This window comes from Panthera pardus, unplaced genomic scaffold, assembly GCF_024362965.1.
Source record: "Panthera pardus isolate Hobbes unplaced genomic scaffold, ASM2436296v1 HiC_scaffold_11, whole genome shotgun sequence".
Classification (NCBI taxonomy): Eukaryota; Metazoa; Chordata; class Mammalia; order Carnivora; family Felidae; genus Panthera; species Panthera pardus.
Genome location: NW_026526666.1, coordinates 75,295,649 through 75,311,492, shown reverse-complemented (window position 1 = coordinate 75,311,492; position 15,844 = coordinate 75,295,649).

Here is a 15,844-nt window from a genome sequence, read left to right as displayed (position 1 = left end):
CATATTTAATAGTGAAAGATGGAATGCTTTCTTCCTATGATTGGAAACTAAGACAAAAATGTCCACTATCACTTCTATTGAATATTGCTCTGGAAGTCTTAGCAAATGCAATAAGGCTAGCGAAAAATAAAAGGCATTCTGGTTGAGAAGGAAAAGTAAAACTATTCGCAGCTGATACGATTGTCTTTGTAGAAAATCCCAAGGAACCTATAAAGCTCCTGGAACTAATAAGTTTATCAGGGTTGCAGGATACAAAATCCATATACAAAATCTATTGTATTTCTATACCAATGAACAAGTGAAAACTGAAAATTTTTAAACTACCATTTGTAAAAGCTCCAAAAGAGAAAGAGAAATACTTAAGTATGTAATAAAATACATGTAGGTTCTACAGGCTATAAAAAATACAAAGTGTTAATGAGAGAGGTGACAAAAAAACTTAAAAAATGGAGACCTATCATGTTCACAGATGGGAAGACTCAATATAGTTAAGATGTTGGTTCTACCCAAACTAATATATAGATTTAATGCAATCCCAAACAAACAAACAAAAAAATCTATATAGGAAGGTGAAGGGACTAGATTAGCCAAGACAATTTTTTTTAAAGATATAATTTTCAAAGTAATCTCTGTATCTGCTGTGGGGCTTGAACTAACCCCAAGATCAAGAGTCATCTGCTCCTGTGTCTGAGCCACCCAGGTGCCCCTAGCCAAGATACTTTTTGAAGAAGAACAAAGTTGAAGGATCTGTATATGATTTGTAAGACATACTGTAGATCTACAGTAGTCAAGACAGTGTATTATGGGCTGAAGGATAGTGTAGAATAATGGAACAGGATAGAAAATCCAGAAATTGATTATATTCCTGTGAATCTATTGATTTTTGACAAAGGTACAATAATAATTCAGAGAAAGGACAGTCTTCAACAAATGGTGCTAGAACTGGACATCTATATGCAAAAATATGAATCTTGATCTACACGTTGCACTATACAAAAATTAACTCAAAACGGATCACAATGAAACCACCGTGAGATACCACTTTACCACCACTATCATGGCAATAGTCAAAATAGTCAAGTGATGGTGGTTGGAATTCTCATATATCCGTGGTGGAATGTAAAGTTTTCCACTTTAGAAAATAGTTTGTCAGTTCTTCAAAAAGTTAGTTACCAAAAGACCCAGTAATTCCACTCCTAGGTATATCCAAGAGAAATGAAAATATATGTCCACATAAAAATGCGAGGGGCGCCTGGGTGGCTCAGTCGGTTGAGCGTCTGACTTCGGCTCAGGTCATGATCTCGCGGTCTGTGAGTTCTAGCCCCACGTCGGGCTCTGTGCTGACAGCTCAGAGCCTGGAGCCTGCTTCGGATTCTGTGTCTCCCTGTCTCTCTCTGCCCCTAACCCACTCGCATCCTGTCTCTGTCTCTCTCAAAAATAAACATTTAAAAAAATTTTTTTAATGTGTACACAAATGTTCATAGCAGCAGCATTCATCATAGCTAAGGGGTTGAAACAACCAAAATGTTCATCAACTTTTACATTCCCCTCCCTTGATGAATACATAAGCATAGAGTATTCGTACGATAGAATATTATTTGGCTATAAAAAGAAATGAAGTACTGATACATGTCACAACACGGACTTTGAAGATATGCTAAGTGAAAAGGAGTCAGTCACAAAAAGTCATACATTGTATGATTCCAATTACATGAAGTGTTCGGAACAGGCAAATTTATACAGACAGAAGATAGATTAGTGGTTGCTAGGGCTAAGGATGGGAAGTGGAGAAGGGGATTGATGGCTAACGGGCAAGGAGTTCTTTGAGGTGGGGATGCAAATGTTCCAAAAGTAGATTGTTGTGATGATTACACAACTTGAATATAGTAAAAATAAAGTAAAAATCTTAAACATTACATGTACATGTTAAATGGGTGAGTTGTATGGTGTGTAAATTATACTTTAATAAAGCTATTTTTTTTAAATATGGATCAGAGACCTAAGTGTAAAGCGTAAGTTTATAAAACCCCTAGAAGAAAACATAGAAAATCTTCATGACCTTTAGTCAAGCAGAGTTCTTAGGATACCAAAAGCAAGAAGGCAAGAAAAAAGGCAAGAAGGCAAGAAAAAAACCTTGATATCCTCAAAATTTAAAACTTTTGTTCTGGGAAGGACATTGTAAAGAGGATAAAAAGACAAAATCGCAAACTGGGAGAAAACACTTGTATGACACATAAATAAAGGGATATATCCAGAATACATCTTTTAAAAAACCTCCCAAAACTCAACCAAAGAACTCAATTTAAAAAGAGAGAAACAAAAAAAAAAAATTAAAAAAAAAAAGAGAAACAATATGAATGGACAGTACAGCAGAGAATATACAGATGCTCAATATTATTAGCCCTTGGGGAAGTGCTAACTAAAACCACAATGAGGTATTATGACATACTGTCTTAGTCATCTATTGCTATAACAAATGATCCCCCAATTTAGCAACTTAAAACAACATACATTTTTTTAAAAATTTTTTTAAGTTTATTCATTTTTGAGAGAGAGAGAGAGAGAGAGAGTATGAGCAAGGGAGGGGCAGAGAGAGAGAGAGAGAGAGAGAGAGAGAGAGAAAGAGAGAGAGAGAGAGAGAGAGAGAGAGAGAGAGAGAGAGAGAGACATAGAATCTAAAGCAGGCTCCAGGCTCCAAGCTGTCAGCACAGAGCCCGACGCGGGGCTCGAACCCACAGACCACGAGATCATGACGTGAGCCGCAGTTGGACGCTCAACCAACTGAACCACCCAGGCGCCCCTAACCAACATATATTTCTTATCTCACTTTCTGTGGGTCATGGTTTTTGGCGCAGCTTCACTGGGTCCTCTCTTTTAGAGTCTTTTGTAAGGTTTCAATCAGGATGTTGGCTCTGCCAGAGATGGGGGCAGCCTCAAATGGAAGCTCCACTGGCAAAGGACCTGCTGCCACGCATGGCCATAGGTAGGATTCAGTTACTTGATGACTATTGGACTTTGGGCCTTAGTTCCTTGCTGGCTCTTGGCTAAAGGCTGCCTTAATCCTTTTTGCCAGGCGAATCTCTCCATCAGGGAGAGATTTTTCTCTCTCCATCAGGGAGAGATTTTTCTCTCTCAAGAAAAGCCAGAAGGAGAAGGTCAGCAAGATAAGAGTCACAGTCTTTTTCTTTTGTAATCTAATCACAGAAGTAATACCACCCCCCCCCCCGCCCCGTTACTGCTGCCATAATCATTTCAGTCTAAGAAAATGCAAAGGAAATTAATATCATTAGTATTTCTCATTCTGTTGGTTAGAAGCAAGTTATTAGGTCCAACCTAAATTCAAGAGGAGGGGATTATCCAAAGATGTGATTATCTGGAAGAATGAACACTATGGGAGCCATGTGAGAAGCATCCTTACCCCCCCCCCCCTTTTAGATGAGCTAAAATTTTAAAGTACTGACAATCCGAAGGGCTAGCAAGGGAGCAAAGCAACAGCACTTTCACACACTGCTGGTGGGAATGCAGAATGTTACAGCCACTCTGGAAAACTGAGTTTCCTAAAATGTTAAACATATACTATGTGACCCGGCAATTCCACTTCTAGATATTTATCCTAGAAAAATGAAAATTTACATTCACACAAAACACGTACCAAAGGTATAAAGCAGCATTGATAATCGCCCAAAGCTGGAACCAGTCCAAATGTCCCTGAATGGGTAAATGGATAAACAGATTGTGGTATCCAGCGCTATCCAGCAGAAGAGAACGAAATGAACTCCTGATGCATGCAACAACATGGATGAGTCACAAATGAATTATTCGAAGTGAAAGAACTCAGTCCCCAAAGGTTACATACTGTATGATTTCATGTATAGGTCATAGGACATTTTGGAAAAGGCAAAAATAAATCAATAGAGAACAGATCAGTGGTTGCTAGGGTTAGGGACAGGGGGAGGAGTCTGAATACAAATTAGCCAGGAATAGTATATTTGACAATAAAAAAAGCACAGAGATGGTTTCTGAACCTGAAGAGGAAGAGAGCGTACCCAGACACTATAAGGAATCTTCATGGGCGCTGACTAGACAATAAACACTGACTAAACAATAAATACGTCTTCTCTACCTGGTCTAAATCTTCATCAGTATATCACCATGCATTACATGAACGCATGAAATTGTTGATGTACTCAAAAATAAAATTGTTTCTAAAGACAGGGGCCATGCAAAAAAAAAATATCTGCCAGGACAGTTGCACATCCTAGATAGATACTTCTCCTTGACTGAAGCAGAGCACATTTGCTGGGACCAGTGAGACACCAACTTTATTCCATCAGGGAGGGCTCCTTAAGTCCATAGAGATTTTGTACTAGGGAAAGATTTAATCTTCTAGACATTTGAGAAGTGAATATATATTTTTGTAATAGACATAGAAAAGGGTAGAGACGGCAATAGTGAAGAGTTGAAAATAACAGTTGCATTTATTGCATGCTAACTACATACTAGGAATGAAGTGCTTTGCCCGTATTAATTAATTTAATCCTCCCAACAATCCCAAAAGGCAGAGACCATTATTATGCACACTTTACAAATGAGGAAACTGAAGCAAGGAGAAGTTATACAAAATAACACAGCTAATAAGGATTTGAGATCAGGAAGACTTGGCCCCAGAGCCATGTTCTTAATTCTTCTTCTGTGCTTCCTTTGCAATGTAAGAACCCAAACGGGAAATTGGTATTGTTAGTATTCCTTATGTACCAGCCATGGTGCAATAGGTTTTATAATCAAAACCATTTATCATCCTCATTATAGCCCTAGTGGTGGAACCAGGTTGCTATTCCTTTTTTTACGGAAAAAGGAAACCAAGGGACAGAGATTTCATACCATGTTCCATGTTATACTGTTTGGTGATAGTTTCAGAATTTGAACCCAGGCCTGTCTTTGAACGTTCTTGTCTTCCTATTCTGGAATACTAAAGTCTGGGGGATGAGGGGACGGGGGCAGTGAGGGAGGACTTACTTGCCCTCACTGATTCTCACAGAAGGCTGGAATTAAAACTGTCTAGGAAATCCTCAGGTAACTTTAGGAAATTTTACAGATAGAGCTTCCTTGCCAGCATATCTAGGGAAAGGTGACAGTCAAATAAGTGGGAGTCACAACTACATTATGACTCTTCAAGGGGAAGGATTTTAGAAACATAGAACAAGATCTTGCCCCATTATAGACGGGAAGGAGGACTTGCAGATTCAAAAACATGTAGTATCCGCACGCTGATTCTAAGAACCTAGAAAACCAAGAATATCTACCTTGAAAAATAGAGATCTGCCCACCCAGGGCCTTGTGTAAAATCCTATGTGAGTAAAGACTAAAATCCATTCTTCAGGCAGCAAAGATTACTTTGGGACCCAGAAAAATGTTGAAGGAGAAGTAAAATGGGGGGTAAAGAACATCTCCCACAGACCATTGCTCAGAGAAGCTCCAAGGTCAACTGTTGCCTGAGCTTACAGAGCAAAACTCTTCATTGCCTAATGACTAGGTAACCTCATTCCGCTCTATGTATATCAGTATAAGAACATTTGCAACTGAAAATCATAATTTGTCATAAATAGGCACCAAAGAGCTTACTCAGAAGAGAGGTCCTAAATTTGTAATAACCATGGAAACATCCTTTATAAAACCTCAAACTTAAAAGGATATAAAATAATTCATAGAAATTATTATATATACATGAATTGTATATAACTATATGAATTTTAAATTATATATATGAATATGAATATATATATAATATGAAAAAAATATATATATATATGAATGTCTTGAATCTAGCTGAGCCCCGTAGCACTTATCTTCAAATTCAGACACGCCACAAATGAGAAAAACACTGCAAAAATTTGGGTATGGTAAGGGCTTCAGCTCGAGTGTGGATTTTTGATTACCTCAGACAATCCGCACAGGGGAGATGCTATGTATTTGTGAAAAAATATGTTAAGAGCTTCAGCAGAATTTATCTTAGAGTTCACACAGTGAACTTACAGATGAGTGGGTTGTGGATGGCAGAAGTATAAAAATATTTGCAATCATGAAAGTGGCCACGGGATTCCCAGGGAAAATGGTGGACTAGGAGAATCTTGCGTTCACCTTGTCCCATGGACACACCAGGGCAACATCTACATCTATGCAGCTAACTCTGTATATGACCTGAAGACTGACAAACATATCTTTCACAGCTAGTTGTAGAGGGAAAGCCACGTGGAAAAGGGTAGAAGGGACAGAGATGTGGTCAGGAACCAAGCCTCCAGCCTGACTAGCTATAAATGAGAAGGACACCACAAACACAGGAACAAGGGGATCAGACTGTACACTGGGAAGCCCTGGACCTGAGGACCCACACTGAGATGACTCCCTATCGTGTCTGGCTTTGGAAATCAGTAGGGCTTAACTCCAGGAGCTTTAGAAATTGGTGCAGCTTAATTCAGGGAGAGCAAAAGGATAATATGAAGTCCCCTCCTTTAAAGAGCCAGCAAGCTAAGTAACTCAGCCTGGGGTAAAGCACAGAAACAGTAGTTTGAAAAGTGCCTGGGATACAGGTGAAGGAGATTTATGGACTCATCTTAGAATGTGTGCCAGATTCTAAGGATCTGCAGCTTTCTCCAGGAACAAAATCGCTCGCAGGTACCATTTTTTTCTGCCCTCCCCCAGCCTAGGTAGATGGATGCTTATAGAAGCCAGCTCTAACACTCTCCATCCACTGCTACCTTGCCTGTGCTGGATGCCCTGCCCCAGCATTCCTGTACGCACCCGCCCTACCCAACCTGCCTGACTGGGTAACCATTCTTCTGAAGTGGCTTCTGCCCTGCCACATCTAGCAGGCATGCCTGGCCAGGACTAGCAGCACTCCAAAGTGACTCCTGCCCTAGGAAAGGGAGGAGATAACCCCAGATACCAGTACATCTGTAGTTTCTGCCCTTCCATGCACCTTCAGCTATGGCAGAGAAGCTAATTGCTGACAACTAGGTTGAGTGCTGACCCCACCCACCAAAGAGCCCATGGCGGCAGCAGCTGGGCCTCTCAGCAGTAGGGTGAGTAAACCCTACTCAGTGCACCCATAGCAGACAAAGTTGGTCATTGCAACTTGGTGAGATGAAGGCAATCATGCCTCGGCCACAACAGAAAGGTGCCTGCAGCTCACCCAGGGCACACCCCTGGAAAGCCTGGTCCTGGTGACCAGAAGGGATTGTGCTACAGGACACCATGGGAACTACTTTCAAAACTAAGATGTAGCTGACCTACCTAGTATGTAGAAACAAACACAGAGTGTCAAACAAAATGAGGAGACAAAGGAATAGGTCTCAAATGAAATCACAAGACAAAATCATGGACGAACTAAATGGACTAGAGATAAGCAATAAACCCAATAAAGAGTTCAAAGTAATAGTCACAAAGATACTCCGTGGACTTGAAAAAAGAGGGGATAGAAAAATATAAGAAAGAACCAGAGTTGAAGCATACAATAGCTGAAATGAAAAAATATACTAGAGAGAATCAACAGCAGATTCAAGGATGCAGAAGAATGGATCAGTGATCTGGAAGACAGGGTAATAGAAAGCAACTAAGCCAAACAGCAAAAAATAAAAAATAAGAAATGAAAATAAGTGACATCATCAAACATAATAAAATTCACAATATGAGGATCTCAGAAGGAGAAGAGAGAGACAATAGTGTAGATCTGAAGAAACAATAGCTGAAAACTTCCCTTATTTGGGGAAGGGAACAGACATCCAGGTCAAGGAAACAGAGACCCTAATAAGAAGCCAAGGAGGTACATGCCAAGACACATAATAATTAAAATGGCAAAAAGTAGTGATAAAAAGAGAATCTTAAAAGCAGCAAGAAAAAGGAAAACAATTACATGTAAGGGAAACCCCATAAGTCTATCAGCTTATTTTTTACCAAAAACTTTACAGGCCAGAAGATACTGGCATGATATATTCAAAGTTATAAAAGTAAAAAATCTGCAACCAAGAATACTCGACTCCAGAAGGTTAGTATTCAGAATCGAAGGAGAGATAAAGAGTTTCCCAGACAAAAGTTAAAGGAGTTAATCATTGCCAAGCTAGCCTTACAAGAAATGTTAAAGGAACATCTTTAAGTGGAAAGACAAGATCACAACTAGTAGAAAATCATGAAAGGAAAACAATTCATAGGTAAAAGCGAACATATTGTAAAGGTAGTAGATCCATCACTTACAAGCCAGTATGGAGGTTAAAACACAAAATTAGTAAAGTCAATTATAGCTACAAAAATTAGTCAAGGGGTACACAAAATAAAAAGATGGGGCACCTGGGTGGCTCATTCAGTTAAGCATTCGACTCTTGATTTTGGTTTGGGTCATGATCTCGGGGTTCTGAGATCGAGCCCTGCATCACTCTCTGCGCTGAGCATGGAGCCTGCTTGGGATTTTCTCTCCTTCTCTACTGCCCCTTCCCCACTCATATTCTCGCTCGCTCTCTTGCTCTTTCTCTCAAAATAAACATTTTTTAAAAAGATTTAAAGCATGACATACATAAAACATGGATGGGGTAGCAAAATTTTAGTGCTTTTAGAATGTTGTTCAAACTTAAGTGGCCAACTTATTATAGACTGTTATCTACATAGGGTGTTATAAATGAATCCAGTGGTAACACCAATTAAAAACCTAAAATATATACACACAAAAAAATAAAGAGAAAGGAATCTAAGGCTATCACTAAGTCACAAGAGAGGCGAACAAGAGGAAAGGAAGAGAAAACTACAAAAACAACCCTCCCAAAAAAGTTAAATGGCAATAAGATATTTTAATAACTTCAAATGTAAATGAACTATACATGCAAATACACATGTACACATACATATATAAGTATGTGTATATGTATATTTAGAAAACATTACATTAAAAGCGTTTTAAAAAACATAAATGGACTAATTGCTCTAATCAAAAGATACAGGGTGACTGAATGAATAAAAACACAAGACCCATATATGTGCTGCCTACAAGAGACTCAATTCAGACCTAAAAACACATACGGACTGAAAGCGAAGGGATGGAAAAAGATATTCCATGCAACAGGGGGAAAAAGCAAGCCAGTGTAGCAATACTTACATTGGAAAAAAATAGATTTTAAAAACTGTCACAGGAGACAAATAAGGACATTACATAATAATAAAGGGATCAATTCAGCAAGAAGATATAGCAATTGAAAATATCCATGCACCCAACATAGCAGCACCTAAATACGTAAAGCAAATAGTAACAGACATAAAGGGAGAAACTGACAATAATACAATAGCAGGGGACTTTAACACTCCACTTCCATCAACAGATAGAGGATCCAGACAGAAAATTAATAAAGAAACAGTGGCTTTGAAAGACACATTAGACCAGATGGACCTGATATACACAGAACGTTCTATCTAAAAACAGCAGCATACTATGTGCTAACTAATTTGGATGGAAGTTAAAAAAATAAAATAAATAAAAATAAAATTAAATAAATAAGTAAATAAATAAAAACAGCAGCATACACATTCTTTTCAAGTGCACACGGAACGTTCTCCAGGATCGATCACATTTTAGACCACAAAATAAGTTTCAATAAATTTAAAGACTGAAATTGCATCAGGCATATTTGCTGACCAAAATGATATGAAATTAGAAAACAATTACAAGAAAAAAAATACTGGAAAAACACAAACACATGGAGACTAAACAACATGCTACTAAACAACCAATGGGTCAATGAAGAAGTCAAAGAGGAAATTTAAAAAAAAATACACACACCTGGAGACCAACGAAAATGAAAGCACAAGGTCCAAAATCTTTGGAACACAGCAAAAGTAGTTGTAAGAGAGAAGGTTATAGCAATACAGGCCTACATAAAGAAATAAAAATCTCAAATAATCTAACCTTACAGAACAAACAGAACCAAAGTTAGTGAAAAGAAGGAAATAATAAAGATTATGGTGGAAACAAATGAGACAAAAAAAAAAAAAAAAAAAAAAAAAATCAATGAAACCAGAACTAGTTCTTTGAAAAGATAAACAAAATTGATAGACATTTATCCAGATTCATTAAGAATAAAAGAGAGAAGGGGCACCTGGGTGGCTCAGTCAGTTGAGTGTCCAACTCTTGATTTTGACTCAGGTCATGATCCCAGTGTTGTGGGATCGAGCCCTGTGTCAAGCTCCTTGCTGAGTGTGGAGACTGCCAAAGATTTTCTCTCTTGGGGCTTCCTGGGTGGCTCAGTTGGTTGAACATCTGACTTCAGCTCAGGTCATGATCTCACGGTTCGTGGGTTCAAGCCCTGTGTTGGGCTCTGTGCTGACAGCTCAGAGCCTGGAGCCTGCTTCAGATTCTGTGTCTCCCTCTCTCTCTCTGTCCCTCCCCGACTTGTGCTTTCTCTCTCTCTCAAAAATAAACTTTTTAAAAGAAAGATTCTCTCTCTCTCTCCCTCCCTCTGCCTCCTCCCCGACTTGCGCTCTAAAATTAAAAAAAAAAAATTTAAATTAAGAATAAAAGAGAGAGGAGCACCTAGGTGACTCTGTCGGTTAAACGTCCAACTCTTGATTTTGGCTCAGGTCATGAGTTTGAGCCACACATTGGGCTCTGCACTGAGTGTGGAGCTTGGTTGGGATTCTTTCTCTCTCCCTCTCTGTCTCTCCACCGCTTTCTCGCTCTCTCTCAAAATAAATAAACTTAAAAAATGAATAAAAGAGAGAGAACTTCAATAAAATCAGAAATGAAGAAATAGCAACACTACAAAATATAATTATGACACTAATATAAAATTATATGCAAAAAATTGGGTGTCCTAACAAGAAATTCCTAGAAACATATAATCTTCCAAAACTGAATTTGGAAAAAATAGGAAATCTAAACAGACTGATTACTAGTAACAAAATTGAATTGGCAATCCAATCACTCCCCGCAAAAAGTCAAGGACCAGATGGCTTCACAGGTGAATTCTGCCAAATATTTAAAGAACAGTTAGTACCTATTCTTCTCAAACTGTTCCAAAATCTAGAAGAATAAGGAAAACTTCTAAATTCATTCTATGAGACCAGCATTACCCAGATACCAATACCAAAGACACTGCAAAAAAGAAAACTACAGGCCAATATCCCTGATGAACATAAATGTAAAAATCCTTAACACAACAATAGTAGCAAACCAAATTCAACAACATATTTAAAAGGATCATTCACCACAACCAGGTAGGATTTATTCTGGGGATGAAAGGGTGATTCAATTCTTGCAAAATCAACACGATACATCACATTAACAAGAGGAAAGAAAAGAACCACATGATCATCTCAATAGATGCAGGAAAAGCATTTGACAAAACAACATCCATTTATGATAAAAGCTCTTGACAAAGTGGATTTAGAGGGAACATACCTCAACATAATAAAGGCCATGTATGACAAGCCTACAGCTAACATCATATTCAATGGTGAAAAACTGAAACCATTGCCCCTAAGATCAGGAACAAGATAAGGATGTCCATTCTCACCACTTTTATTTAACATAGTACTGGAAGTTCTAGCTGCAGTAATCAGACAAGAAAAAGAAATAAAAGGCAACCAAGTTGGTAAGGAAGAAGTAAAACTTTCACTATTTGCAGAGGACATGATACTATATATAGACATCCCTAAAAACTCCACCAAAGGAGCGCCTGGGTGGCTCAGTCAGTTAAGTGTCTGACTTCAGCTCAGGTCACGATCTCGCGGTCCGTGAGTTCGAGCCCCGCGTCAGGCTCTGGGCTGATGGCTCGGAGCCTGGAGCCTGTTTCCAATTCTGTGTCTCCCTCTCTCTCTGCCCCTCCCCCGTTCATGCTCTGTCTCTCTCTGTCCCAAAAATAAATTAAAAAAAAAAGTTGGAAAAAAAAAAAAAAAAAAGATGGACAGAGAACCTGAGTAGACATTGTTCCAAGAAGACATCCAGATGGCCAGACACATGAAAAGATACTCATTATCACTAATTATCAAAGAAATGCAAATCAAAACTAATGAGGGGCACCTGGGTAGCTCAGCCAGTTAAGTATGTGACTCTTGATTTCAGCTCAGGTCATGATTTCACAGTTCATGAGATCAAGCCCCACGCTGGCTCTGCACTAGAAGCATGGAGCCTGCTTGGGATTCTCTCTCTCTCTCTCTCTCTCTCTCTCTCTCTCTCTGCCCCTTCCTCACTCATATGCACCCTCTCTCTCAAAACAAATAAACATGAAATAAGTAATAAAACATTCTATTTAAAAAAACTACGGTGAGGGACACCTGGGTGGCTTAAGTCAGTTGAACAACTGACTTCCACTCAAGTCATGATGTCACGGTTCATGAGTTCAAGCATCATACCGGGCTCACTGCTATCAGATCCTCTGTCCCCCCCCTCTTTCTGCCCCTCCCCTGCTCATGCTCTCTTTCTCTAAAATAAAACTAAAACAGTAAAAAAAAAAAAAAAAAAAAAACAACAACAACAACAAAAAAAAAACTACAATGAGATATCACCTCCCACCAGTCAGAATAGCTAGTATCAAACAGACAAGAAATACAAGTGTCGTTGAGGAGGCAGAGAAGAAAGAATCTTCATACACTCTGAGAATGTACTTTGGTGCAACCACTGTGGAAAACAGTATGGAGGTTCCTCAAAAAATTAAAAATAGAAATACCTTATGATCCAGTGATTCCACTACTGGGTATTTACCTAAAGAAAACAAACACTAATTCAAGGGGCAGCTGGGTGGCTCAGTCAGTTGAGTGTCTGACTCTTGATTTCAGCTCAGGTCATGATCTCACAGTTCAGGAGTTCGGGCCCTACATCCAGCTCTATGCTGACAGTGTGGAGCCTGTTTGGGATTCTCTCTCTCTCTCTCTCTCTCTCTCTCTCTCTCTCTCTCTGCCCCTCCCCTGCTCATGCTTGCTTTCTGTCAAAATAAATAAACTTTTTAAAAAACCACGAATTCAAAAAGATATGTGCATCCCTATATTTATTGTAGCGTTATTTACAATAGCCAAGATATGGAAGCAATCCAAGTGCCCATGGATAGATGAACAGATAAAAAAAGATGTAGTATATATATACACAATGGAATATTACTCAGCCATAAAATAGAATGAAATCTTGCCATTTGCAACATGAACGGACCCAGATGGTATTATGCTCAATGAAATAAATCAGAGAAAGACAAATACCATATGATTTCACTTACATGTGGAATCTAAAGAATAAAACAAACAGCAACAAGAAAAACCCCAAAGACTCTTAATTACAGCAAACAAATTGGTGGTTGCCAGAGGGAAACTGGTTGGGAGGATGGGTGAAATTGGTGAAGGGAATTAAGAGGTACAAACGTACAGTTAGATAAATAAGCTGTAAAGATGAGAAGTACAACATAGGGAATATAGTCAATAATATCGTAATAACATTGTATGGTGACAGTGACTACACTTGTCTTGGTTAGCACTGAGTTTTTTTAAATGGTATCATTAGAGGGAAGTGCTATACAGAAAGCAACTTGTGTAGTACCACATAGCTGGCCCTCTCTCCCAGCCTCCCCTCACTCCCTTTTTTTTTAAACATTTTTTTAATTTGAGAGAGAGAGAGAGAGAGAGAGAGAGAGAGAGAGAGAGAGAGAGAGAAGGGGAGTTTCAAGCAGGCTCCATGTTCAGCACAGAACCTGGCATGGGTCTCGATCTCATGAACCATGAGATCATGACCGGAGCTGAAATCAAGAGTCAGATGCTCAGCCAACTGAGCCACCCAGGCGCCCCCCTCTCCACCAGTTCCAAATACAATTTTATCACATCCCTACATTTGGGATACTGAGCGAAGCTTTGCTTAATTTAATCCTATTATTCTAGGGAAATGAATTGCAACCCTCCAAATGAATTTATGTGATCCTGATATTCATTTAATTCCAAATATTGTTAACCTCCCAGCCAGAAAGTCCTCAGAGCCACTTTAGGCACTTGCTCTTAAAATGTCCAGAGCTTCAGTTACCCATTCAAATGGACTTAAATTCAACCATGAATTGTCCTTGACAGTCTAATTGGATGGATATATTTAGTAAATGTTCCTGCATTGAAAGCCATTCACGCATGTAAGAGGCATTCGTGGAGTGCCAGTCCTGGGCCAGGCAATCTGATGGGTAAAGGCTGGCCTACTCATTCCCCCTCCGTGCACCCCTCTGTGTGGTCTGGAAACGCCTGTCCTCTCTGTGAGTCAGCTGAGGTTGGCAAGCACGAGGCAGGTCACTTGGTGCATTCTGGAATTTCAATAAGAATGGTCATTTTTGCAGACATCAATGAGATCACTTAAAGCAGGATTTCCTTTATGCATCTTCTAGGACTGACTAGAACTCAGATTTCATGGAAGGCGCTCAGGATAGCAGAATAAAGTATGGATGGCCTAGAAAATTAGGTAGAGGTCTGTGACTTAAAGCAGTGAATAAGGAATCACTTAAGGTGATTTATCCCAGATGTGGAATAAACAACATTGGATGTTTCGGGTAGAAAATTTGGCAGAGACATTAACATTACTTAGAAAGTGTGTGACAGCAGGAAGTGCTCACAAGGAGTTGCCTCTTTCAGTCATAGACTGATGGAGACCCAGCTCAGCAGCTTACGATAGGAAAGGACAGGATTTCCCTAGAAAAAACTATAGAAAACGAGGAAATTTGTAGTATACAATATAGTATTTATTCAAACCGACACTATGGCTTCTAGGAGAGAAAGAGTGCTATGAAGATAGAAAGGTCATAGTTATTCCAAGGGTTCTGAAAAGCACAGAGACCATGAACCAGAGGCCAATCTGCTGTCAGGTTACCAGCTTCCCCTCTTGGTGGTTCTAGGACCTTACAGTAGTTACTTGGCATCACTAACCCCCACTTCCTGTCTTTCTAGTTCAGGTTCCCTGATACCCACATTCTAATAATTCTTCAGTCTCACTGGGATTTCCAGGACTGGACACGCACGACTTTCCACCAACTAGTCTTCCCCTCCTGTCTCCACTTTCTACCTTTCCCGGCATAGATTCCACGGTCTTTTTGAAGAACTTCAACCTTTTCTCTCCCCTCTCCACCCATCATACTAATCTAGGAAATCTCCAGCCTTGATAAACCCAACTCTGACTTCTGGGCCTGTACTCAAGCAGCTGATCAGTGCCGGAGAAAGGCCCACAGAACAATGACTGCCTTCGCTTTACCTCCCCGACTACAGATGTGGGGAGTAAGTACCACACGCGACATAAACCGATTTGCCTCTTACCATCCCTTTAAATATTTAGTGGAGGTAATCTCCTTTCCTGGAAGGGAGTCCAACAGACCTGTAACTTTTCTTCTCTTAGCAAACAGACAGTCCTACCCTCATTTTTGGTCCCAAACCCAGTCTGGCTACAGTGACAAGAATGTCCAGACGTGACCTGGCGTGGAGCCTTCCCACCTGCCCCAGGTGGGAACGGCTTCTGGTAGGAAGCTTGCGGTGGGAAAGGGCTTCATCACTGTGCTCTCTCCTCTCTTCCCGCTCACCTCCTCCCCTATCCGTTAATCACTGTTGGGGACCCATTAGAGTGTAAGGTCGGAGGAGGAGGTGAAGGAGGAAGAGGAGGAGGAATAAAAGTAGTATGTGAATGAGTGCTCTTGAAAACTGGTCTCAAGCCCTTGGGTGCAAGTTGGCTCTCCGGTTGCTTCTGGTAGATGAAGAAAGCCAATGCTCTTGTGGTGCTCTGTTACTCAGAGGTTTCACATCACTGACACGTTTCTTCTTCGGTGAGCTGGACTCTGGAACGCACTTCTGTTCAGGTGGCCGTTTATGA